Here is a 14720-nt window from a genome sequence, read left to right as displayed (position 1 = left end):
TTATCCCCACAATTTTATGTCCCCACCTTGTATGGTTAAGTAGGAATCTGAGTTAAATTCACGTCCTCTACAGTATATTTGAGTAGGCTGTATACCTGTATAAATAATAGGTTTTGCCTCTGGAAGGTTTTAGGCAACAGTTGCTGCCCTGGGGATACGACACCCTAGGAGGGCCATGGTATGCTCTCTGTGTGTGTGCATGCACGTGTGTGCGCGTGTGTGTGTGTGCGTGTGTGTGTGTGTGTGTGCATGTGTTGGGGTGGAGGAGGCTGCACCTGTGGCTCAATCATCAGGTAAGGAGGCTTGTTTAGTCCATTGCTAATGAGCAGATGTAGTGAGGTGCACAAGGCATCTGCATGTGCTTGTAAACCCTAACTCCATCTTTGGTGTTAAATGTTCCTGTTAATAACTCTTGTCTTCTTCTTATTACCGGCATGAACTTTCTCTCCTCTTTCTCCTGCTACTCAGGGTAGGAAGTCTGACCTCCTCGCCCATGAGGGGCCCAAGGAGACAGGTGTGAGGGTGCGTCTGAAACCAGCCAACCTCGGCAACTTTATGAAGAAACCTGGTACACGGAGACCAGTGGGTTAAGATTAGTATGTCCCAAGCACTCCTTCTGTGGTTGGTACATATTATTGGCTGTCCATTATTTGTGTTTCAGTTATCCCCACAATTTTATGTCCCCACCTTGTATGGTTAAGTAGGAATCTGAGTTAAATTCACGTCCTCTACAGTATATTTGAGTAGGCTGTATACCTGTATAAATAATAGGTTTTGCCTCTGGAAGGTTTTAGGCAACAGTTGCTGCCCTGGGGATACGACACCCTAGGAGGGCCATGGTATGCTCTGTGTGTGTGTGCATGCACGTGTGTGTGTGCGTGTGTGTGTGCGTGTGTGTGCGTGTGTTGGGGTGGGGGAGGCTGCATCTGTGGCTCAATCATCAGGTAAGGAGGCTTGTTTAGTCCATTGCTAATGAGCAGATGTAGTGAGGTGCACAAGGCATCTGCATGTGCTTGTAAACCCTAACTCCATCTTTAGTGTTAAATGTTCCTATTAATAACTCTTGTCTTCTTCTTATTACCGGCATGAACTTTCTCTCCTCTTTCTCCTGCTCCTCAGGGTAGGAAGTCTGACCTCCTCGCCCATGAGGGGCCCAAGGAGACAGGTGTGAGGGTGTTTTGCCTCTTGAGGGGGAAATAATTATTACCCCTTTCCTTCACTTGCCAGCACTCACCTTGCCAAGGGCTCCCCAAGTATTCCAGGCACTTCCTTTCTCTAAGATGAGGATGACCCTCTACTCCCAGGACAGGATGGCTGATGCTGCCACACGGCCCAGGTCTCCCTCCTCCTCCTACCACCACGCTGACGCTGCCACACGGCCCAGGTCTCCCTCCTCCTCCCACCACCACTGAGAGCCAGATCAGAACTCTCTATCCATCCAGGGCCAGCCATGCTGAACAAGACTGATGCTGCCACACGGCCCAGGTCTCCCTCCTCCTCCTACCACCACTGAGAGCCAGATCAGAACTCTCTATCCATCCAGGGCCAGCCATGCTGAACAAGATGGAGCCCCTGACTCAGCCCTGGCAGGAGGATGTCACCAACACTCAGGGTTCCAGGGGAACTGCCCTCAGCCGGGCCCAGGCAATGGGGCTGTCTCCATCTTGGGTAGAGCTGCGCTGTCTGCCCTTCTCCACAATGTGCTCCCACACAGGACAGTCTGTGTCAGAAATACTGCTCCTTTGTTATAAATATGCAAAGCTTGGGAGGCAGCAAGCAAGGGGGATAAAACACCAGGCATTATTTATGAGCCTCCGACTTCCACCCCAGGGCTTTATTTGCTTAATGAATGGCTGGGGCCAGCCATCAGCCTAGGGATTTATTTGTCACTGAGAGCAGAAGACACGAGGATGTGGAGATGTAAAAATGACAAATTCTCTAACCCAGCCAAGGTGGTATTTCATTGCCACGATATCTAGTGGAGACGGGAAGGAGAGGAGAAGGGAAGGACGGCTCCCATGCCAAGTAGCAAGAGCTGAGAGTGGGTGAAAGTTGAGGCATTGGCTGCATTTCAAAACAAAAACGCTGCTTTCCAGAATGATGGCCGAGGGCTAGGAATGAGGACATTGATTAGCCATTCTCAAATGCTCTTACATAGCCTCCACTCTCCTGGGTGCTCCCTGAGCCCACATTTGTCACGCTGCCCCACCCAACAAAAACTCTGATGTGTAGGGAGGGAAGAGCATTGGCCCAGGAGAGAGGAGGCTTGGGTTTGAGTTTCTATTCAACGGTTCACCCACGCTGTGACCTTGAGCACATCTCTTCATCCCTCTAGGTCTGTTTTGTCATTTGTAGGAGGAAGGGTTAGACAAGCTCTATGGCTTTTATATAAACCTGAGGAATACAAAGAACTATAGTTGGGAATAGCCAGTCTGCCTACGCACAAAGACCCCACCACCTCCACATTCACTGTCACAGATGCCACTGCGTCACCTCTGCAAACATCATCATCTGCACTGCCTCCTACCATCATCTTCGTGAGCACCATCTTCACCTCTTGCACCCAACCCTCTGGTCCTCCACAGAGCTGACCCCACATGGTCACATGGCGGTTCTTGCTTCCCCTTGCAGTGCAGGCTTCCGGACAAACATGGGTAACTGCCTCCTGCAGTCTTTCTCTACTTTGTCCCTGTGGTAACAGAACCCCTGAGCTTCAGCTGGGCATGACCACCCAGCTAGCAACTATATTTCTCAGGCTACCTTGCAGCCAGGTGGAACCACATAACTATGGAAGGTGAATGAAGTTATATGTACAACAGGGAGGTCATGGCCTTTAAAGTGGAAACTGACTGCTCTCCAACCCTCTCTTTGCCCTTCCCCCGGGAATGGGAGATGGATGTGATGCTGACGGCCAGTCTCGATAGCACGGACAAGGACAAAACTCTAAGGCACAGAGGAGCAACTGTCCCCTGGCTCTCCACATGACCTCCTGTTACAGAATGCTTCTCATCCTGGACCTAAGCAGCAGCCTTCTATCCTGGTTGAACTACTATAACTTTTGGTGTCTTTGTTATAGCAGCTTAACCTATATCCTAACTCATATACCTTCCACTGTCCTTCAGGAACAGGGAGTCCTTCTGTGCTCTGTGCAGCCACAGCACATCATCTCTACGGTAGCACTTTGCATATCATACAAAATTATTTGGTTATTACTTTTGTGTCTTCTAGACTTTGAATAGCTGGAGAGCAGGGCTTCCTCATTCTGATATCCCTACAGCCTAAAAAAGTGTTCACCATGTAGTAGATGCTCACAAAATTATAGTTAAATGAACAAATACATTCCCTATCAGACTCTCCCATGACATCTTCAAGAGTCTTCCTTACCGCAGAACTGGATCAGGAGTCAATTGTGTGTGGAATACCCTGACCAGTTTGAGCTTTCACACAGCACAAGAGGAAGCAGTAGGGCCTCCAAAACTTAACCAACGTGCTAGGAATGAAGCCAACGAGATTTGCAGAGACAGATGCTATTCCTCATTACAGTGCATGAAATGTAGGCTGACATGGCAGCATCTGTCCACTTATCTCCCGGAAATCACACAAGTTCGGGACTGGGCACCAGGGCTGGACAGAAGAGGAAATCAAAGCGTTTGTATCAGAAACTACTCTAGGTATATTAAGCAAAAGGGATTTAATAGAGACACTTAGTAGCTTATAAAATTGTTGAAAAGGCTAAGGGAGCAAAAGTCGAGAAACTACTAGTGTTCAGGAAATCAGAAAATATAGGAATTGCAGGAGACTGCCACCAATGGTCTCAGCTACCTACAGCACAGAAGTGGGTGGCACTTCTGTCACCATTCACAGAAGGACTCCTAGAAGCACTGGCAAAACCCCGTCTTTGCTGTCTGCTGAAGCCCGTGAGTCTTCCCTCTGAGCTGCTGGATCGACAATGGCTTCTGCTTCTCTCCTACCCTCCAAATCTCAGGCAAATGCCTCTCAATGGTAGATTCTTTTCAAAGAGGGAGTCTGAGAAATGTTTGCAGGCTTCCAGCCCCTGAAATATGGGAGAGGGCCAAGAAGGAGACAGATGGCACTGGGCACCAACAGTCAGTATCTGTCACAGCCTGGAGTTAGATGTGGTTTGAGGTTCCTGTCCATCAGCAACTCTTCTTGCGTATTTACCTGTGTATTTGGATTCACTGGGGTGGAAGGATCTTGATATTCCTACTTTCAGGCCAGAAAGCCACCAATATTCAAGCATCATAAGAATGTGCTCAAACACAGCACCCGCCCCAAACCAGCTAGCTCCAACCGCACAATTCTAACATGAGAATGGGGTTTCCTTTGGTGGAGATCACTCTGTGCTCAGAAAATTTAATGTCATAACTATAAGTGACTTCAAGTCCTTCCCTGACCCCATGAGACCACTTAAGTGGTAAATCTCTGGAGAGTCTTAGAAATCCTATCAGGTGACCTGAGGGCATAGGCAGCCCCAGGGCCTGGGAAGCAGCTCCATTCTCCCTGCCTTACACAGCCTCAAGTGAGTGGCTGGAAAATTTATAAAAGAAAGCACATGACTTGGGCACATTTTCACTCTGAGGTTAGTGAACCATCATTTTCAAACAATTACTATTAGATATGATTCTAACATCACAGAATTGGTCATAACAAAATTATATCCAGGCTCACTAAAGTGATTAAAATCATACTTTTGGTCCACTTCACCTCTGTACTGCCCTGAAAATTCTTTGATTAGACTCCCTTTTGCCTATCAGTGCCGCTGGAACCCCCACTACTTAGCTCCCCACTTCCTCCCACCCACAACTCACCACGTTGAGCAAACCCAGTCCCTAAACTGTTCCAGCTTGCTGGAACACATTCACAACACCAGGATCCATCTAGACAATATCATACGGAGAAAAAAGAAAGGCTTTAGATGCCCTGCCCTAGCCAAGTGCAAGATCTTGGCTATATATTCCAACTTCTAGGGAGAGGTAGACGCTTCCACTTCTCCCCACACCAGGAAGGAGCAAGAGCGTGGGGTGGACACACAATACCAAAGCACATGCTCTCTCTCTAGTAAGTGTCTTCCTGTTTTGAACCTGTGTCACTGGTACTGCTGAGCTGTGTCCTGCTCTCTCTGCCTGCTCCTCTGGAAGTCCTCCATGGCTGCCATGTTAATCTGCAGGGGACGTCCCTTCACTTGGAAAGAGGCATCTCTGTCCTTATGGAAGGCCATGATGAAACCATGGTGAGGTTTTGAGAGGAACACCAGGGGCGGACTCTCAAAGGTACAGAAGGAGTCCTTGAGGCCTATGGTGATGAGTGAGGCTGGCTCTGGTGATGAGACCAGCTCCCCAAGGTAGAGGACTGTAGTGGACTGAACTGTGTCCTCCCAAAACTCACTGAAGCTTGAGTTGTGTCCTCCAAGTTTTATGAATTAGAAACTTAGCCCCCACTGTGACTGTTAAGAGGGTGGGAAATCCTATTATTGTAATTGAAAGGTGGAGCCTTGGAGAGATGATTGGATTGTAGGACCATGCCATAGTGAATGGATTAAAAGTGGTGGTCATGGGCGTGGTTCTGAGGGCTTTAAAAGAAGAGACAAGTCTGTCTCGTTCTCTGCTTCCCCCATCTTGCAATGTGAGACCCCTGGGTCACTGTCACTTCCACAAGATGAACTTTGGACTTCCTAGCCTCAGAAACTGTAAGCTATAAATTTTGTTTTCTTTATAAATCACCCAGCTGCAGTTATTTTGTTATAAGCAACAAAAACGGACTAATACAAGGACCAATAAGGGGCTTGAAGCCATAGTCCTAACCTGCAAAGGAGTGATTTTTCTCAGAACGTCCTCTCTGCTTTTGGGGAACTGATGGCAATGGCTGGTTGGGGACTCATTCCCTCCACACCTTCCAGAACTTTCATCTTCACCGGAACCCAAGGTTGGGAATGAGAAAGATGGGGGAATTGGGGAAGGGGCAAGGAGATCGAGAGTGGCCACAAGGACCACAGCATGTGGCTCCTGAATGTTACTAAACCACAACTTTCATTCCCAGGCTGCAAAGAACAGAGAAGCAGGCAGCTCACGGTAGCTGGGCTCAGCTTTTGCTGCTTTTACTTTTCTGCTGCCTTCCGAGGTCAAGCATATTAAGACCCGTCCTGAGGCTGTGAAATGGCTGGAGTAGTCCAGAGGTCTATGTGAGCAAATGCATGACTAGATTCTCTTGATTCTGCAATCTCTCCCCCGCACCCTGCATGCACACATCCTTTCTCTTTCCTGGCCCAGGAAGCCCCTTCTCAGTACAACTCTGCAGCACTGCTGAGCAATCAAGGTCAACCTCCCACAGGTCTGCTGTGAAGGCTTCTAGAAAGGGACAGGAAGCTCTGCCTCAGGCTGCACTTTGCTCAGTGCTGGAGAAACAGCTGGGCTGTGTGGGGAAGCAGCTGCAAAGGCTGCATCCCATGAAGGGGACACTTAAGCAGTCAGCCTGTAAAGCATCCCTGAGCTAGGAGGGACCTGGAATCACATCCCAGCCCAAGTTCAGTGCTACACTGTGATCAGTGAACATCCTAGGGTAGGAAAACATATGGAGTGTACTCAGCTAGCACTGCAGGTGGCAGGGGCAGATAGCAGAGGAAGAATCAGGTGTCCAGAATGAGCTCCACGGGCTCAAGTGGGCTGCTACTCTGATGCTCAGGCTTGAATCACTGAAAAGCAATGGAGATCTTGAAGCTTTTGGTTATCTCTGATTTGCTGGGCATTTCCCTCTTGCGTCCATGGACAGGGATTCTTACCTATTGATCATGTGTGATATGGCTCATTCTTGCAAAACCCAAAGCACCAGGGGAAGGCACATGATAGGGATTGACGGGCTTTGTCTTTAGCATTTTGAATATGTCATAACACTGCTTTCTGGCCCTCCAGTGTTTCTGCTAAGTCAGCTGCTAATCTTATTGAGAACCCCTTGTATGTGACAAATCTCTTCTCTCTTGCTGCTTTCAAGATTCTGTCTTTGTCTCTGACTTTAGACAATTTGACTATGATGTGTCTATCTGGAGTCTGTCGAGCTTCTTGGATGTGTAGATTAACATTTATCCTAAGTTTGGGGAGTATTTGGATATTATTTCTTCAATTCTCTCTCTCTCTCCCCGCTTTCTGGTCTCCCATAACACATGTTAGTATTCTTTATGGCATCCCATAGGTCTCTGATGCTCTGTCCATCTTTATTCATTCTTTTTTCTTCGTGTTCCTCAGACTGGATAATCTCGATTGACCTACTTGAAAGTTCACTGATTCTTTCTTCTGCCAACTCATATCTCTATTGAGCCCCTCTACTGAACTTTTCATTTGTTATTATACTTTTCAACTGCAGAATGTCTACTCAGTTATTTTTTTAAAATAATTTCTATCTATTGATTGGTATTCTCTAATTAATGAGACAATGTCCTCATACTCTCTTATAATTTTCTAGACATGGTTTCTTTTAGTTCTTTGGACATATTTATAATAGCAGATTTAAAGTCTTCATCTAGTAAATCCAAAGTCTGGGCTTCCTCATGGACAGTTTCTACTGACTCCTTTTTTTTTTTTTTCTTTGCTGTGTACAGTTCATGCTTTCCTGTATCTTTGCATTTCTCATAATTTTCTTGTTGAAAATTGAATATTTTAAATAATATACAATAATAACACATTTCAGTGTGGCAACTCTGAAAACCCTTCCCCAGGGTTTATTGTTACTATTGACTTTCCTGGGCTAATTCTATAAAGTCTGTATTCTTTATCACTGCAGCCCCTGGAGTCTTGATTGAACAGAAATTTCCTAAAATGTTTTGAACCATTAAGTCTCCCAGCCTTTGCTGAGAGGCTCTGTGTATGTGCTAGGACATGCCTTCAACACTGTGGCAATTTACAACTGTGCCTCATTTTTCACTTCCTGTTTGCACACAGCCTAAAATCAGCCAGAGGTGAGATTAGGGCCTTCTCAGGTCTTTCCTGGGTATGTGCATAGTCCTACATGTGTGCATGGCTTTTTATATTCTCGGGAATATGCCAGATTTTTTCAAAGCACCTATGGACAACTGCTTCTCCAGGTTTTCCTTCGAAATATTTTGGTCAGTCTCTTATTTGCCCCAACCGGTATCCCTGCCTCATGCAGCAGTGATGTTAAACATTTACCACTGATTGTTTTTGACAAATGCCATGTTGATAGGTCCGTATGCACCCAGTGAGCCCCAAGTCTGGTCAAATAAAGACAAGCCCTGAGAGTGGGGCATTTCTGGGGAACTGCCAGACAGTCATGTAGTGATAGTTCTCTGGTGTGGAGTTTGGAGGGAGCTCCAACCTCATTCTGCCCCCTCTAGTGGCTGCCAGGCTGCTGATTTTCATAGCTATTGTGCTTGTGAAGCTGTTGGTGTTTAAGAATACTGCAGAGCTGAGGAAAGGTGAATGAGAATAGGACAAGTTAAAATGCCATGGAGCTCACTGTTCTTACCAAGATTCAGCCATTTTTCTTCAACAAATGCTCCTAGGATTGTTTCAGATCTTTGTTTAATTTCTAGAGTTCTGAAAACATTGATTCTACCAATTTTTGCCAGTGTTCTCATTGCTTTTTTGGAGGTACCTACTATGCCATTCTGGAAGTGTTTCAGTCACTGACTTGAATACATGTTCATTCTGATCACAGGGGTCCTTTCATGCAGTTTCCCTGCCTGGACTGCTTACACACTACTACAGTGACTAGTAACAACAATAAAAATAAGCCACATTTCCTCAGCAATTCTCAATTTGCAGAGAGCCTTTTTATTTCAAACAAGAACCATTGAGATAGATGATACTGTCCTCATTTCGCACATGAGGAAACTAAATGACTTGTCCAAGTTCTTACAGCCAGTAAAGACTCACTCTGAGACTTGCACCGGGCTTCTCTGCTTACGAATTTCATACATATCTATATCACACAATGTCATGTTTCCACCCAGCAGCCGACCAATTGTCACCGTCCTCACTGAGAGTACAGTATGCTCCTCCTCATATGTCCCCCAAATCACTGAGGGAACCTCAGGCCTACTTTCCTAGTCCTGTCATCTATGAAGGGAGAAGAGTCCACTTTAGCAGAACTCCTTTCTTGGGCCGGCCCGTGGCTCACTCGGGAGAGTGCGGTGCTGAGCAGAACTCCTTTCTTGCTTAGCTCCACATTATTCCTGAAACACAGGAGGGTAACTTAAAAGATCATGTTACCGATACAAAATAGAGGAAAAAATAATCATGTTAATTTAACAATGACTACTTTAGCATCTGTTCAATGCCAGGCACTTAGCTTGGCATTGGTGATTCAATGATGAGTATGGAGTCCTGGTCCCTGTGCTCAACGAGATTTCAGCAGGAGAAAGGAATGGGCCATCAGCAGGCAAAGGCACCCTCAGTATCAGAATCCACTTCCCCAGCCTGGCCGTGCATTTCCATCACTTAGGTTATGAGCTTTAGTAGATGTTTATCTCAGTCTTTGTTCTGCTTAGGCTGTGGTACAGCAGTGATATCAGCAATATCTGGCCATATTTAGGAGTTTAAACAGGAGATAAAAGGTAACAAAAGAAGAGACCAATGTCTGTGGTCAATGCTTCTATGTGCAGGCCCACAGCACACTTCTGTCCTCACAAGTGGTCATCAAGATGCACAAATGACCAGAAGCAGAGATCTGCACACAATGCTGTAAGAATTTTGTAGAAGACGTTTTGCTTCTTATCCGCTTTATCTTTATACATGAGAAATTTATTTTAGAAACAAGTGATAGAAAAAACCTTGTTTCCCTTGAGAAATGGATTGTTTCTTCCTTTCTGATAAGAGTCATGAAACCATATCTCACTTTTCGCTTTGGCAACCAGGAAGCTTAGAAAGAAATGTGAAGCTTAACTATAACAATGATAGTTGATGGAATTTTGGGTTCTTTCTCTCCTGGTTTTGACTATCTACACTGATATTTCCCCTTGTCCAAATTCTTTATTTCTATTATTCTGTCACCATGAATTTAAGACAATGAACTCAGTATAGATCACTTTATTGAGATGTATGACAGAAAAAATCATTTCAGTAAAGTAGGTTTTTTTTTTTTTTTTTTTTTTGGTACTGAAAGCGACTGAAAGAAACAAGAGGTATTTTCTCTCCCTCCTCTAGAGGGCTGGGTGTCTTCCTGCCTCAGAGTTTATCAATTTGTATGGCTAAAAGCAGAAGCTGCTGGACACTGAGAAGACAGCCTCACCCACTCTCCCTCCTCTAGAGGGCTGGGTGTCTTCCTGCCTCAGAGTTTATCAATTTGTATGGCTAAAAGCAGAAGCTGCTGGACACTGAGAAGACAGCCTCACCCAGTCTTGAATGTGCAATAGACCAACTCAAGGAGGGAGCAGGTTTTGAGAATGTTCCTTGAGGCTAAGAAGGGGCCTGGTTTTCGGAGGTACCATGAGTGGTGGGGGCCGGGGCTCTTCTCACACAGCTCTGAGACAATGGGGGAATCTCAGAAGGGACCTGATGCTCCCAGGCTGAGCTCTCTTTACACCTGCAAGCCCCAAGGGCTAGGATGTGACCAGTGTGGACCTCAAACCAAAGAGCTCTTCCCCAGCTCTTCAGAACTGGTAGAAACCCTGAGGCCTTTGTATAATCCTCCATGTTGGGGGGGGGGGGGGGGTTTGGGGGGGAGGGGGGGACTCAAAAGACAGATTAAATTTCCTGCCAGCTCAGCAGGTAGAAGCTTGGCATCGATTAAATTTGATTTAGAGAAATAAAGAAATGTGACATTTCTTGCACCCTACTGCTGTGGCCTGAAATTCATACCTGCCACATGGGATATAAATACATGAATGAATAAATAAACAAACCAGAGGCCAGAGTACCTGGGATGAATTCCCAATTAGCTGTGTACTTGCCATCAGGGTCCTGCAACCTTGAACACATGAGGGCCGATGGAGAACTCAGCATTAGCACAATATACACCGTCTGTGGGGACCGTATGGGAAGGAATGGAGCCAAAGACAGCTCCAGACTTCACAAAGCTTACGACTGACGCAGCATGTGTCAACAATAAAACATAATAAGAAAAAGGCAGCCACACAGTCATCTGGCATATTTTTATTGCGCACTCACTACACACACTATAAGGCAAAAACATAAAGATGAGGATGAGGACGGCACCCAGGGGCAGGAGGCACACAGATTGCCAAGGAAGACATGAGAGGCGGAGTAATCATACACCAGAAGAGGATATGTGCTATAAAAATGGTTTGCATAAAGTGTCATGGAAGGAGAGGTCATTTCTGTCTGAAGAAAGAGAAGGCTTCAAAGAGGATTGGTATTTGGGCTGGGCTTTGAAAAAATGGGAAGAATTTGAGCAGAATGAGGTGGTTGGAGGGGCACTGTGGGCTGGGGGAGAGGAAGGTGTGGGCCCCCACCTCTCGTACTCAAGGACGCAGGGGTACAGCAGGTGCTTCATTGTGGATGCCTCTCATGTGCANTACTTGCCATCAGGGTCCTGCAACCTTGAACACATGAGGGCCGATGGAGAACTCAGCATTAGCACAATATACACCGTCTGTGGGGACCGTATGGGAAGGAATGGAGCCAAAGACAGCTCCAGACTTCACAAAGCTTACGACTGACGCAGCATGTGTCAACAATAAAACATAATAAGAAAAAGGCAGCCACACAGTCATCTGGCATATTTTTATTGCGCACTCACTACACACACTATAAGGCAAAAACATAAAGATGAGGATGAGGACGGCACCCAGGGGCAGGAGGCACACAGATTGCCAAGGAAGACATGAGAGGCGGAGTAATCATACACCAGAAGAGGATATGTGCTATAAAAATGGTTTGCATAAAGTGTCATGGAAGGAGAGGTCATTTCTGTCTGAAGAAAGAGAAGGCTTCAAAGAGGATTGGTATTTGGGCTGGGCTTTGAAAAAATGGAAAGAATTTGAGCAGAATGAGGTGGTTGGAGGGGCACTGTGGGCTGGGGGAGAGGAAGGTGTGGGCCCCCACCTCTCGTATTCAAGGACGCAGGGGTACAGCAGGTGCTTCATTGTGGATGCCTCTCATGTGCAGGAGGGTGAATGGCTAACTGGTGGGGAGCAGGCCAGACAGGTTCATGTACTGGTCACAGCAGTGCCTTGGATACCATGTTACAGTGTCCAGATTGTGAGCCATGGGTAAGATAACGAGGAGATCACACATCTGTGAGCAGAGAAGGATCACGATAAAAACATGCTCTCGGGAATTTACTTGAATCGCTGAATGTGGGAGGATACCTTAACTGAATGTGGGATGGACAGAGTAGTAACAGGGAGAAGAGCTGAGAAGGCCCTTGCAATGTCCTGGGCACTTGAACTATGACAGAGGCTGGGGGTCACAGAGAGGGTGCAGGAGAGTTCACAGATGTGAAGTGATGAGCACGGGGGAGGAGGAAGGGAACACATCTCAAGAGATGAATCAGGTTTCAGGCCTGGCTGAAACAGGGAGCACAGGAGGAAGAGGATTTAGGAGGAAAACAGTGAGGTCTGGTGAGAACACACTGAACCTGAGGTCTCAGTGGTCCACTCCAATGACACGCTGAGCAGACACCTCATGCACAGAGACATATAATGTAAGTGTGCACTCAGTTTTATACGTTATAACCTGATCTTTCAAGATTGACACATTAGTAGAGATCCATAGTCATCTAACCAAAGGATTCTTCACCTTACAAAAGCATCAATAATAGGGTACTTTAAACAGTTAGCTCCCCTGGTGAATATAAAACAGGCTTTAATATTTTCTTAAAAGGTGACTTACACCTCTCTTTTCAAAAACTCATCTATTGTGTTAAGCAAAGCATATCTGTGTATGAATATGGCATGAGCTGGGAGACTTGAGCCAGGTAAAATTAATCAAGGTAGATGTCATGAAGGAAGTGATGAATCTTAAAAAGACTACTAGAAGGGCAGCATTTGAATTGGTGAAGAAAGAGATTGAGGGCCCCAACACAGTGGCAGTGGGGGTCTGTCATCGCACGGGGATGGGTGACCTCCCACAGTCTCCCCACTCCTCTTCGATGCCAGGGATGGAACCAGTGCAGCTGGTTGGGAGGTGGGGAATCCAGCCCCACCCACAGCCTGCTCCATCCCCACAGATGCCAGCTCCACCCACCCATCTGTTGAGGTGAAAAACCCTGAAGCTTCCTTCACTTCCTTGCTCTTCCTTACACTCCTGCCCAATCCATCCAGAGACCCCATTGGCTCTCACTTCAAAACAGAGCCAGTAGCTGCCTCTTCTCGCCACCTCCGCTGCTGCTACCACCGTGGTCTAAGCCACCATCATCCTTGGCTTGGGTGCCAGGTCTCCCTCCTGCTACCCTTCCCCTCCTAAAGCCTACCTGCAATGCAACAGATAGGATGGTCTTTTTCAAAACAAGTCAGATTACATCAACCCTGTCCTCAAAACCCTCTAATGGGATCCCCATTTCATTCCAAACCTAAGCCAAAGTCCTTTCTACAGCTCCAAGGCCCTACTGGATATGGCCCTGGTTACCTGGCTCACCTCACCCCCTACTTCTCCCCTCCACCGTCATCCCAGCCCACTCTGCTCTGGCCACTCCCATCCCTTGCTATTCTTCAAACAGTCCAAGCACACTCTTACCTTGGAGCCTTTGCCTTAGTTCTGTTCTCTGTCAGGAACCCACTCCCCTGCATATCCGCAGACTAAATCCTTTGCCTCCTTCAAGTCTTTGCCCAAATCTCACTTTCTTACTCTCACCCTACGTGATGCTACAACTTGCCACCTGCCCTCCTAAACATATCCAATCCCCCCTCTGGCTCTCCTTTTCTTTTTTATACAGCATTTACTTCCTTCTGAATTACCTTATTGATAATACTTATTATTCACTGGCTATCTTCTTCTGCTAAAATAAAAAGCTCTACTAGAGTAGGGTTCTTTCTCTGCTTTATTTTGTACATAGCCTGCAAATAGATAAAGTAAGAGTGAGTCAATAAATGAATGAGCAAAGAAGAAAAAAACAATGTAGACTAACAAGAGGGGAAAAACCACAACTCACAACACCAGCCCAGTACACTGCACTTGAAGATGGGAGGCAAGAGGCCCAGTCCCTGTGGGGGCCACGGTCTGGTGGGGGCTCCAGATAAGGTATTAAAACTCTCTAGGATCCTCCATATTACCAGGAAGAGATGAACCACGGACTTTCTCTTTGAGTGCTTTTCCGTAAGTTATTTAATTTATTCAACCAATACGTATTGAGGAGCCTACTACATACTAGGTCCTATGCACATAAAGATAAATAAGATCTCACACCACACTGGTCCCTCTTCACAGTCCAAAAACCAGTTTGGAAATAAAGAATGATAATACAATAAGACAGCAGATGTCTATACAAGGTGCAGTAAGACTCATACATTCAATGTTGATGTAATCGGGGGTAGGGGTGAGCAAGGGTAAAGGATGCCCAGGGACTGGCCCTGCCAGGTGACAGGTGCCTCCCTGCATCTTGGCAACCAGCACCAGAAGGCCCACCCTCCATGCTGCTGTCAAGTTTGCAACCTACCAACTTCATGTCCTGTACTCTATAACAACATAGCGAGGGTCTAGCAACTTATTTCATTATAAGACAGTTTAATCATCCAAAGAGCAATTTTTTCATGTAATTGTTTCCTCATGTTCCCATTAGTAAGCCTTTTAAAG

Source organism: Galeopterus variegatus, unplaced genomic scaffold, assembly GCF_000696425.1.
Source record: "Galeopterus variegatus unplaced genomic scaffold, G_variegatus-3.0.2 Scaffold2122, whole genome shotgun sequence".
In the NCBI taxonomy this organism is placed as follows: Eukaryota; Metazoa; Chordata; class Mammalia; order Dermoptera; family Cynocephalidae; genus Galeopterus; species Galeopterus variegatus.
The sequence above is the reverse complement of the archived record's forward strand: the minus strand, read 5'-3'. Positions refer to the sequence as shown.